The sequence below is a fragment of the Cololabis saira genome, chromosome 24 (assembly GCF_033807715.1).
Source record: "Cololabis saira isolate AMF1-May2022 chromosome 24, fColSai1.1, whole genome shotgun sequence".
Classification (NCBI taxonomy): Eukaryota; Metazoa; Chordata; class Actinopteri; order Beloniformes; family Belonidae; genus Cololabis; species Cololabis saira.
The window spans coordinates 10,441,469-10,453,442 of NC_084610.1; the positions used below are offsets into that span (position 1 = coordinate 10,441,469).

Sequence of the window (11,974 nt, forward strand, 5' to 3'; positions counted from 1 at the left end):
TGGTATTTTTTTTATCGTCATTTTTATCGTTATCGGGATTAATGCCAGAAATTATCGTGACACATTTTTTAGTCCATACCGCCCATCCCTAGTGGGGGCACATCAAATGCCTGATGGTAACCAGTTCCAGAGTCGGGGAACGACCACAGCAAAGGCCCTATCCCCTTTCAGTTTCAGCCGTGGGGGTCCTGGCTCGCCAGTGCTCTCCCGCCAGTGGAAAGGATATCTATTTCCTTGTACACCCTAATTGGAACGGGAATCTAGCACCAGCACTGATTTTGAGGTGGTCCAAAAGCCCCAGTGGTGACTTGGGTGAGTTTGGTATTTAACAGGGGTGAAAGATCAATCCACCGAACTTCGGGGTAAGCCTCCAAATGGAAGATACCTTGTCTGAATGGCATTTTCAGACCCAAGCGGCCTCAATCAGAGTGAAAGGGTTGTCTTAAATCATCGTTTTTGAGTTGGTGGACTTGCAAATATTTGCTCTGAACAACAGCATTAGAGATTTCTGTGTACTGTAAGACAGCTACTGTATACCTACCGCACTGTTCGTGTGATGTGCACCAGGAGAGGGTTTAAAAAAAAAACAACAGGTTCTTGAGAGACCTTGAGAGTCCAAAACAGTCAGCAGCTGCTCCACATGGTGCATGTGGAGCAGCAACATACATCACCTGACGAGCCACGTGAGTGGTCAGCCCCTCGGAGACAAGAACACACTGTTCATCACTTCTCTTATCAAAAGACAAGATGGGGACGTTTTGTTTCAAATCTGTGGGGGATTTGCCCTGTGCTTCGTCCCGCTGATGTTACTCTGGATGAAACGTGTCTACGTGTGATGAATGCTTAAACTTTGGCCTCAGCCTGTCCTTGTGAATTGAACTCAGGCGATTGTTTGGTTTGAAGGCTGATGGAGGAAATGGCTTAATGGAAAACAGATGCAGTTACGTTGAACTAACGTATAGTCCAATACACGCCTACTAGAAACTCCCTGGCTTTAACGCATATTCCTCAGTTCCATCTTGCTGTATGTTTGGCTAATAGAGAGAACATAAGGGGGCTCTCGGTTGCCATGTGGTGAGGTACAGTATGTATTTGCAGACTAGAACACAGACACATGCACCACGTATGCAGTCCCCTTACAGCAGCACGTGCAGTGTGGGAAAGCAGAGGTGAGGGTTTTGCTGTACCTCTTTTCCCCCCTCAGGGGGTTTTTCTGAAAAATAGGCACAGTACCTGGAACCGTCCATCCCATAAGGCTGCAGCCCCGAACTGCTCCAGTTTGTTCTTCAAACGTGCCTAAGACACTAAGTATGAAGAAAAAAAACACTCATGCATGCTCCAAAAACAGCGAAACACTGAAAATTAGCCTGATTTTTTTCGACAAATTGGAGGCAAATCTTGCAGCTGAGTGCAATAATGGTCTGGCACATACAATGAACTCCTAGCACGTGTGGATTCTTTAAGGGAAATGGTTACGTCTGTGAAAAGCTGAACAAAAGGCCAAGGGTTGTGCACACTCTGCAACAAAGAAGATTTTTCCTCTTCCTGCCGGTACTCCAGCAAGACGCAAGCACACAGAGGGTCAAAAACGCCGCCACTGATATGTGACGAAGGCCCGTGATGGAATAACACAAGGGAACAATCAACGAGCTCTGCCCTGGAAGAGCTGCCCATCCCTGGGTGACAGAACCAGGGAGGCCTGGATGTAGCTCTGGAGGGTGTGGTTGCTATGAAGTGGAACATTTGGAAGTCAGCCCCCCCCCCCTGTGAATAATCCTGTAAACCGCGGCCAGAGAGTTCCTTCTTGGGTCTCACATACGTGCATGCTCTTTGCAGCTTCCTCTTCCACACACACGGACCGTGCCAATATCAATACGCCCACGTTGTGTTTGATCCTGCGTTGGGTCCACATGGGGAGTCATGGAAGTTTGGGATTGTCAGTCGTTCGGTGGAATCAGCTGCGGAAAGAAGCGTCATGCTTCAGGAGGAGGTGCTCTCTGAGCTCCCGAACCAAAGAAATCATTGGTTACGTATCATTTCAGCCTTTGAATTCGAATAAACACCTTCAAGTCCGGGGTTTGGTGTTGAAGAGTCAGATGCCATTTTCTGTTATAGTCTCCATCAATAAAAACGAGCCGGAGCCACTGAAAATGAGGAGTTTCCTAATTGCGCTGTGTCAATAAACGCCACGTTAGTTTTTAAAGACATGTCTGAACTTCACTGGCATTGCAGATGACAGTGAAAAATGAAGGTGTTTTTTGGAAAACCATCCACAGGGCAAGTTCTTAGAAAAAAAAAAGAAAAAAATACCCACACATGTGGTTTTGGTTTTATTCTTCTGAGAAGTCGAAGAAAAATATGTCGTGCAAAGCGTTCACTCATCCTGAGTGCTGGACGACCCTGAATGCCAAGGAATGTCTCTCTGTTGTCTGATGGCAGTGATGTGATGGTGATGACGACCATCCAGATGTCACTGATATACCAAGACCCGCTTTCTCATGGATGTAGGTTCGTTACAGAGTCATCAGAGTCATCAGATGTTCATCGTATTTATCCTCAAAAGAAGACAATTCTCCTAAATCTTTCACCTGCTGTACAAATTATTTTCCTCCTTGATCCAAAGAATGACTCTGGTTCCTCTGGATTAGGCTTTGATTTCCAGAGGGCTGTACCAGCAGGTATAGAAGAAACTGCCTCTGGACGCCATTGGAAATCCAGCATGTGAACGTAGCCATCTTCAACAAGAATGTACACATGCATGAGATGAAATGACAACCTAAATTGGTTTTGTCGGTTTCCTTAGCATCTTTTCACTTTCTGTTTTCAGAGCTATCATTATTATTATTATTATTATTATTATTATTATTATTATTATTATTATTATTATTATTATTATTATTATTATTATTATTATTATTATTATTATTATTATTATTATTATTATTATCATCATTATTATTACTATTACTATTATTACAGTTATTTAAGCTATTATTATTATTATTATTATTATTATTATGATTATTACTATTATTATTATCACAATTATTATTATTATTATTGTTATTATTATTATTATTATTATTATTATTATTATTATTATTATTATTATTATTATTATTATTATTATTATTATTATTATGTGTAGCCTCATGATAGCTACTTCATTTGTTCTTTTTGTATATTCTATTCTGTTAAAAGGTGGGCAAGATAAGCTTTATGCTTCAAGCCCAGACCTTTTCGGTCAAAATAATCACAATGTTGACCAGGGAAAAACCTGTGTTTCCATTGAACTGTGTTTTCTTTGTATGAAAGTAATTGCTTGTCTCCGCATCTCCTTAAGTGTCTGTATCTCTTCCTGCGAGATCTCTCTTTAAGACAAGGAAAAAACGATATACGATACAAATATCTTTAGTTTTGGACAAATTATTGCAACTGCTGATGACCATTTAAATGATTATTCAAAGGCCCTTATGTAATTCAGTAATGCCTAATGATTTCCTGTTACAGTACAACTTCATTGTATTAATGAGGCTAGAAACAGCTGGAAACAAGATTTTGATGACTTTCAATTGACCACCATGTGTTTCCATTACACCTTTGTGATACTACTACTACTACTACTACTACTACTACTACTACTACTGTCATTTAGCAGAAGCTTTTATACAAAATGGTCCAGCTGGATCAGTGCTGGTCAGGGTCAGTGGTCTGAAAAACCACCTTGCGAAAGCGTAGAAAAGGTTTTTAACCATACTTGGCAGTTTTTCTTTGTGATTTTTTGGTTTTGCGCAGATCCAGGGGTAATGGAAACGCGACCAACGAGACACTTCTCCCAACTAACTGTTTTGTTGTCTGCTCCCTGCAGACTTGTGCTTGGAGAGATATTATATGGTTATTGTTCATGGTGTGGACATTGGAAACTACTAGAGGGTTTTACAACTAAACATAAATGTCATCTTCTTGAGATGTTGGCATCAAAATCACAACAGTGATGTAAGTCACAAAAAAGTCACTTTTAAATTCAATATTATTGTCATCTCTTTCATTTTTTAACATTTTTCCCTCATTCCTTTCTTCTCCACTGTAAATCAGACCCGTAATCTGAACCACATCTGTCCGAGGAGGGGACAAAAGTTTTCCAGATGACTTTCAACTGGCAAGTTGTCCATCTTTTCATCCCCCTTCACCCTTTTTATCTCGTCTTGCCACGTCCGAGATGAGGCAAGAAGTCAGTTTTGGAGCCATCTTCAGCAGTCAGAAAACAACCAGCTTCCACGCACACACCTGTTCTCTATTTGATCCAGTTTCCACACAGCTCCATGTGTTTGTCAGCATCCCTGGATGGATGGCATTTATTAGGAAGAGTGCATGATAAGAACTTTATATTGCGATCCACTGACATGCGACGATATTCCTGGAAGTTTTATCATTAAATTCCCAAAAGAGAAGCTACCTGGCAGCTGAAGGAACACTATCTGCCCGACAGCTGCCTCCCTGAGCCAGCTGGCACTCCTTTCTTTGTTTACCTATTGTAAAGAGGAGGTTTGACCACTTTTGTCCCCGCCCTCCCCTCCTCCTCCGGTTTCCACATCTGATAGCTGCCTTTAGGTGCAGGTTTTAGTCGGGGTGTGTGCCTCTCTCCTTACTGCAGCTAGATTTTTATCGACAGTAATCCACGCTGATCTCTAATAAAGAGGAAAGAAGTACCGAGCATGCTCTCATATTTCAGGTCTGATTCTTTGAGATAATGCAAGAATTTGAGGAATGCTAATGCAGCGAAGAGTATCTGAGTTTCTATTTAGATCCAATCATCTTAAGATAAGATAAGGCTGGGTAAGAAGTCAGAGAAGGCAGAGGGACTGGTTTTAACTGCAGTCATGGGAGAGCTTATCGTGTCCCATCAAATAGTCTGTGACAGGACCCGCATCATGACAGAGGTGGCATCTTACACCGGCATTCACATGTTGATCTTGAACCGTAGGCCGGGGTTCAATATCCGTCCCATAAACTCCTCCGCCAAATGAGTTTTGGAAGCGCTGTAATCCCTGCTCAATCTAGGAGCAGGTCCAGCTTGAATTTAAGAGTCCAACAAATGGAAAGTAAGCGTTTAAAAGCAGAGAAAACTGCATTTCTGCGTGTGTGGTTTTGAAGTGGACGAGCTTAACTCATGCAGACGGCCGGTCGCTTGCCCCTCACCTTGCTGCTGCTTTAATCTACGACTTTTGGCTTTGCTATTGTTTCCCTATTTATCTGCTGCAATTACACATCTGGAGACAATCTGGACTTTTGAGCGTTGCTGTGTGCATGTTTGCATCTCCGGAGTTGCTGACGGAGTGGGTTTTCAGAGCAGACGGGGCTGAGAAGCGACAGAGAAGAGCTTTCCATCCCCAGCGCCGCCGCGATGACTCAGGCTGGTTAGTCTGGTCGCGTTTGAAGAGGACGATGAAAGATGGTTAAATGGCCCTCCTTTGATAGTTAGTGGTAAACTGAAGGTGATTTACGCTGGTTTTTTCCCACAATATCCTGCTGTTTTGAAAGTTTATGCATGCTTTTTCCAGTTGACATTGCACTTGCTTAATCAAGCCCCCCCCCCCCCACTTTTCATTGCATTGGTGTGTGGCAATGTCAGCAGCGGGAGCCAAGCCGGAGTTCTCACAACTGAGGTTGTGTAAGCGATGCTGCGGTGGCGGCGGGGGCCAGAGGACGAGGTCAGTGGCTGCAGCTGTTCGCATGTCCTCATCCTTCAAGCAACCATGACTTCACCGCGAGCGCCGGCTCAGGAATGAACCCTGAACTTCCAGTTCAGCGTTCAGAAGTCCTCAGAGGTGTTGTTTCAAGTTATGATCTTCTTTTATTTGAATGCGGCTCTGCAAAACCTGAACAAACTGCTGCATTGGGTCATTTAATTAGTGTCAGGGACTTGGAGCGCTGACTGGTGGGGCTCCGCCAGATGGGTGGTTCCATCGTTAAAATATCACTGAATCCTTTCTTCACCTTTGGCCGTGAGTAAGCAGCCCAACTCTTCCTTCTGAATGAAACAAACACACCTAAACCTGGAGTCCTTGGGTGAAGTTAAACAAACACACCCATCTGAATCCCTCATCGACACATCAACACATCAAATCGTAAAACACAATCATCCTAATTCAATTAAGCACAGCACATTTTCACTTCTTGCAGCCTTGAAATTGAATATATTTTGGAAAATGACACGATGATGTTTTCCTTACATGGATCAGGACATCAGCTTCTCTTCAATGCTCCAACTCTTGACACCATCTTTATATTTCCGCAGTGCATTTGCTGATTAAGAGTAGGGCCCGGCGCCGTCGGTCCATCTCGTTTACAAAGTGCAGCCAACTCCACGGGGAGTTTCAACGTCTGGTATCGGAGCTCCGTTTTGACGATGCTTGGTTTCGGCTATTTCCGCGTGGATAAGAGTGAGTTTGATGTTCTCCTTAACAAGGTTGGTGCCCAGATCAACCAGACGGATACCAAATATCGGCGAGCCATTGGTCCTGGTGAATGGCGGCAGTCTCTCTGCGGTGAACACCACTGACAAACCGGGTAGAAGTGGATTTGGTCACATTATTAAAACTGTGTTTTGTGATTAATAAGCACTGTTTTTAATGATTTTGAGTTGGATCGATGTAGTAAACACACCTGTTCAGACTGTACAGCTCCTCAACCATCAGTTAGTTTTTAGGTAAAAACAGCAGTCAAATCAGCAAAAAGTCAGTTTGCTACATGAAATATATTAATTCCTGATAAAATAAGTTTCTTAGTGCACAGCTATGCTCATGTATGCATGTGAATGAGTGTACGTTTATGTGTACACAAAAGTACAACATGCATTGAGGCTTCCCCGGTCTGTGATTGGACACTGCCTATGCATCGCCGCTGCTCATTTGCATAAAGTTGAGATTCTCTCAACTTCAAATTGACGCTCTGGACGCCTCCGACGCCTCTCGTAGCGAGCTTTCATAGACAATGAATGGCAGCCGGACGCTTTCGTTGTGAATGCACAGTTACGCTTCTGACGTTCCCCATCTACAGTCGAGCACCACGAGTGGTCTGGTTGTGTTTACTCAAGCCTTCTGTGAGTTAAACACCAACAACGTTGATTGTGATACAGAAAAGGCATGTGGGCAACCCTAAACGTGATAATGAGGTCCTTTTACAGAGGACTTAGCATTTAGCTGCCTTTGTGTGACTCAGTTATTATGCGGGATCAGCGTCTGCTGGTCGTTTAGCTGAGAGGAGGACAAAAGAAGGACTTCCTGTTGTTTAGTGTCTGGGTCTCGTGCTCGATGACCTGGGGGTCACAGGTCAACCGCCGGCGAGAGTGATGTCTGCATGAGTTACCCAACGGTAGACGTGTGGCTAGGCTGGAGGATGGAGGGACGGAGGATATTTATAACACGTACGTAGAGAGAAGGATCACCTTGTTGAATCTGTCAACACAGTTCCTAAGTGGGCATGTGATAGCCGAGGATTGATGACAGGAAGTTGCTACATCCGTCGCCGATCTGTGTCACTGGCCTCTGACACACTGACACACTGACAGAGTGACACACTCAGCCATGAAACTCACCACGACATGATCTCCGTGCACACTCCGCTCAGAGATAAATCACTGTGCGAGGCCTAAGTGGACGGTCAGCTTTCAGAGAAGTGGGTCAGCGCCCCGGAGCAGCGTCCAGTCTGCCGGCAACACCCCGCAATCACCAGGCCAGCCAAAACATCGCATCAGATAACGTCCCATCTGGGAGGCGTCCTCTCAAAGCAGAAAATGTGGAAACATTTTGACATCAAAATACTACACGAGAGAAGCAGAACTTCAGCTCCCGTGAAAAACTCTAAAGCATCCTATTTCCACTTGAAAAGGTTTGTTGGATGTCTGCAGTCAGTCAGTCAGTCTAATATCACAAAGACACAGACACAATACTATCTGACTCAAGTGGTAGACATTGTGAACCAGACCTGTTATCACTCTATTATTACATACATTTCAAAGCAAAGAACAGAGTGGCTGCATGGTTCACGTCAGGAACACCGTTAATGTCAACATGCCTTACTGTGCATGAGTGAAGGTCATGTACTTGTGTCTCTACCAGCTCAGCTGGGAGCACATGTCAGAATGCATTTCTGGGTCTAGAAAACAGCATTTCAACTCCCAGAACCAAAGGAAGATGCCATATAATGCACTGGTTGTCACTGTTGATATTACAGGTCCCAGACTGTGTCTGAAAGAGGTAAGAACCTGTGATTCTGATGCACCGCTCGGGCCTGCAAGGGTGAGATCAAGGAAAATGACACAAGTGAGGGTCAGGTCACGTATCAGGACCAAAATTCAGCTCAAAGTTAACAGATTTTCAATCTAAAAAGATTTTATTCCAACAGTGTCCAATGGGCTAGTGTGTAGTTTCTCAAATCACCACTAAGGGCTGACCCAGTCTCTACTGGTATCAATGTGGGCGTATTTCATGTAACTACCAGGAGGAAAAAAAAAAGCTTCTGTGATGAAAACGATGCAATGGAGATAATGATATGATATAGAGGGAACAAATGGACTAAACACAGGGAAATGAGGAATAAGTGGAAACAGTCTTTGAAGGACAAATATAGTAGACTATGGGGAAGTTTGATGCACATTGAAGTCCGTTGTCATTTCAAAATAAAATAAGGGACTATAACAAAACCCAGACTGCACAGTTTTTCTGTATTTTTGATTATGTGGTATAAAAAATGCGGTTTAAAAAAAAAATCGAAAGACGTGAGTCTTCCTCGCATGCGCAAATCAATTACTGTTCAGTAATTGATCATATTTGTCAGAATTTTAGCTTCTCTGTAAGATTTTTATCATGACTAGAATCTTATTCAAACAACAGAACGACAACTAAAAAAGAATGTCGTTGTAAGTTTGTGTAAGTTTAAAAACATGTGACGACAGGTGTAGTGTTCTCATAATAAAAGTAACGTATCGCGAGATGAGACACACGAGAGTTTAATAACGAGCTACTGCGTTAGAGAGACAGCTACAAAATAACCTGTATGTGTTGAAGGTGTTTATTAAAGTTCAGCAAATGGATATTACTTCGTGTGTGTGATTCCTAACACACCACAACTGGCGACGAGGATGTGCCCGACAGCATAGAAGGACGGAATTAAAGAGCCCTCTCAGCTGTTGACGGACCCGAAGCAGGAAAGAAAAAAAGAAAAGACCGGAGCTGCACGTGCCGACGCGGCAGTGCTATTGCGCAACCGTCGGAGCCACAACTAGCATCTCCTCGTTAGTATAGTGGTGAGTATCCCCGCCTGTCACGCGGGAGACCGGGGTTCGATTCCCCGACGGGGAGTGCCAACTTTTTTTTTTAATTAATTTTTTTGTTTTCCTCCAAACGCTCCTCAGATATTAGTGTCAAAAGAAAAAATCCACAATTTTGTAGGGTTTCCCAATGGAGAGTGTGTCCAAACTTTTGACAAGTAATGCATGGGCGTCAGTTTGATTTCAGAAGTGCTGGGGACATTTACCATAAACCTGAGTAAGGTTTGAAAAGTGCTGGGTACGAGCTAGGCTCATTACTTCCGAATTGAGGTTTCATGATAAATAATAGGCATTGCATTAGATCAGTGGTTCCCAAACTGTGTGCCGCGGCACACTGGTGTGCCTTGAGGCAAGTCCAAGTGTGCCGTGGGATTTTGTGACAATCATAGCCTACTGCAATATAGTATACAACTAGACAAAAATTATTATTTTAATTTACTATATAGGCTACTACTTTGAATGCACTCATTCCATAATACAGAGGCAAACTCTTTATCTAAAAACTATTTTAAAAAATCCTCCTGAAATGGGTGTGTTTGATGAAGCCCAATTTGATAAAGTTTAAATATTTTTGTGAAGTATTTTGTTAATAAATATTTCATGAGCAGAATAGTTGTCTTTGTCATATCTTATTTGGCATTAGTAAATAATAAACTTAACAGATAAACAGATGATATTAGTGATAACACGTGTTATAAGGCTATTTTGCACAATAGGTGTGCCTTGAAATTTTTATTTGTCCTTTGGTGTGCCTTGGGCACAGAACGTTTTGGAACCACTGCATTAGATGATGCGTATTGACGCGATATTGTCCCCATATTAAAAGCCATCTGCGCGGTCTTATTTAGGTCGTCGGAAACATCATGGGTTGGGACAATTCGGCATGGGTAGGCCCTATTCGTATTTCAAAATCCGCATTTCAGTACAAGACACGATTTCGGTAATTGCACAGCCCTTGACACACCAACAAATCTCAGACTAACCTCGACCAAGTAAGAGCGCATCAGGAGACGTAGCCTGGCAAACAGCCTTTGCCCTTACAAAGTTTTCAAACTTTGCCAGGCTATGAAACGTCGGGCAAGAGTGAACGAGCAGCAACCCCTCTGTGAAATAAGTTTTCATTAATTGTCTTTTTTGTCTATCTCGCCTGATATGCATCATGAACACTGACGAATCTTCACCTGCAACACCAGCGACTTCTTTCATCGCTCGTTACACTGTAACAGACTGCAGACCGCAAGCGCAGTGTGTGGGAGCGGAGGCCTGGCTAGGGGAGGGGCGTTCTTGAGCAGCTTCTGAACCAAAATTCAGCTTCTGCACCAAAAGCGGCGTTTGCACTTTCTCTACTTAATTTTATTTTATTTTTTAAGTGGTGGGGACAAATCTGCTCGTCAGACAAAGTGGTAGGGACGTGTCCCCACCGTCCCCGGCGGAAATGACGCGCCTGAAGTAATGTATGTGTTTCCTTGTGTGGCTGACCAAACAAGTATTAATGAGTAGTTCCTGCATTAACATGACAGTTTCTAGTGAATGCAAGTCAATTAAACTGTGAGCAACCTTTCCCAATGTAACAATAACTGATAAAAAACTTTAGTAATCATGTTTATTTTTACTTATTATTACCTATTAGTTCTTGATTTGAAGGGAAAGCGTTTGAGCTAAAGAAATTTCACATAACAAATCAAGAAATCAACACACACTCAAGATGTATAATTTCCCTTAAAGGAGCATGAGGCTCCTTTTAAGAAATGAGACTCTCTAGCGCCACCCTTCGCCACGACGGCCGTTGGGGGTACTGCAGCCAACAGTGAAGCAGGCACGGGAGAACGGGGAGAACATGCATGCAGCGTCATGTGACATCACATCCGCCGCCCAGCGCGGGAAATTTGGGCCCGAATTGCAGCACATTCCCTGTTCACAGCCTGTTCAAGGCAACGGAGAGATACACTAGAGGGCTCATTCTTTTTGGTTTGGAACGCTTCATCTGACATTATTACTAGAAAACTTAAAACGTATACGAATTTTTTTCATAAATCCTGCCTCAATCCTGCCTCAAGCTCCTTTAATGCTCTTTAATAAACTGGCTTACTCCATCATATCATATTTAAAATGAATATTAATTACTATTAGGTACTAGGTGGAGAAAACGGTTCTAATAAGTGGAGCTAAAGGCGTATACTGCTAAGACTGGTTGATAAATACAAGTCAATTTGATGACACATGAGACTTCCAAACCCCGAAGAGCCTAAAACAAGATTACTGCGTGGTTTAAGTAAATATCTGGGTAAAATAAATCCTGAATGTATTTTTTGTTCCTGAAAGTCTGAAAAGGTAACATCTATTTAGAGTGTCTGGTGTACTGTTAAACTCACCAACACATGCTTGTCAGAAGTAGAAACATGGAGTATAACCACACATTCGCATGCACAAACTCCCTGCAGCTGGAAAAACTTGGATGTCACCATATGCTGTTTAAAGTTAATTTAAATGGCAGGAAAAAGAAAAACCGAATGTTATGGACCATGTCGTCTATCATGGACTTAAATCCTTCATCCGTGGATGCTCCGAGGTGAGACACTCAACTGGAGGAGGCTGCTCTGAAGCAGCGGGAGTCTGGAGTGCTTCTGCTCAGGATCCAGACCC

At 43.0% G+C, this 11,974-nt stretch overlaps 1 non-coding gene across 1 annotated transcript; it reads left to right on the forward strand.

The window, feature by feature from the left end:
• The first annotated feature begins 9,290 nt into the window (after positions 1 to 9,290).
• On the forward strand, positions 9,291 to 9,362 carry trnad-guc (transfer RNA aspartic acid (anticodon GUC)). Its single transcript has one exon. It is a non-coding gene; the product is annotated as a tRNA-Asp (tRNA).
• The last annotated feature ends 2,612 nt before the right edge of the window (positions 9,363 to 11,974 follow it).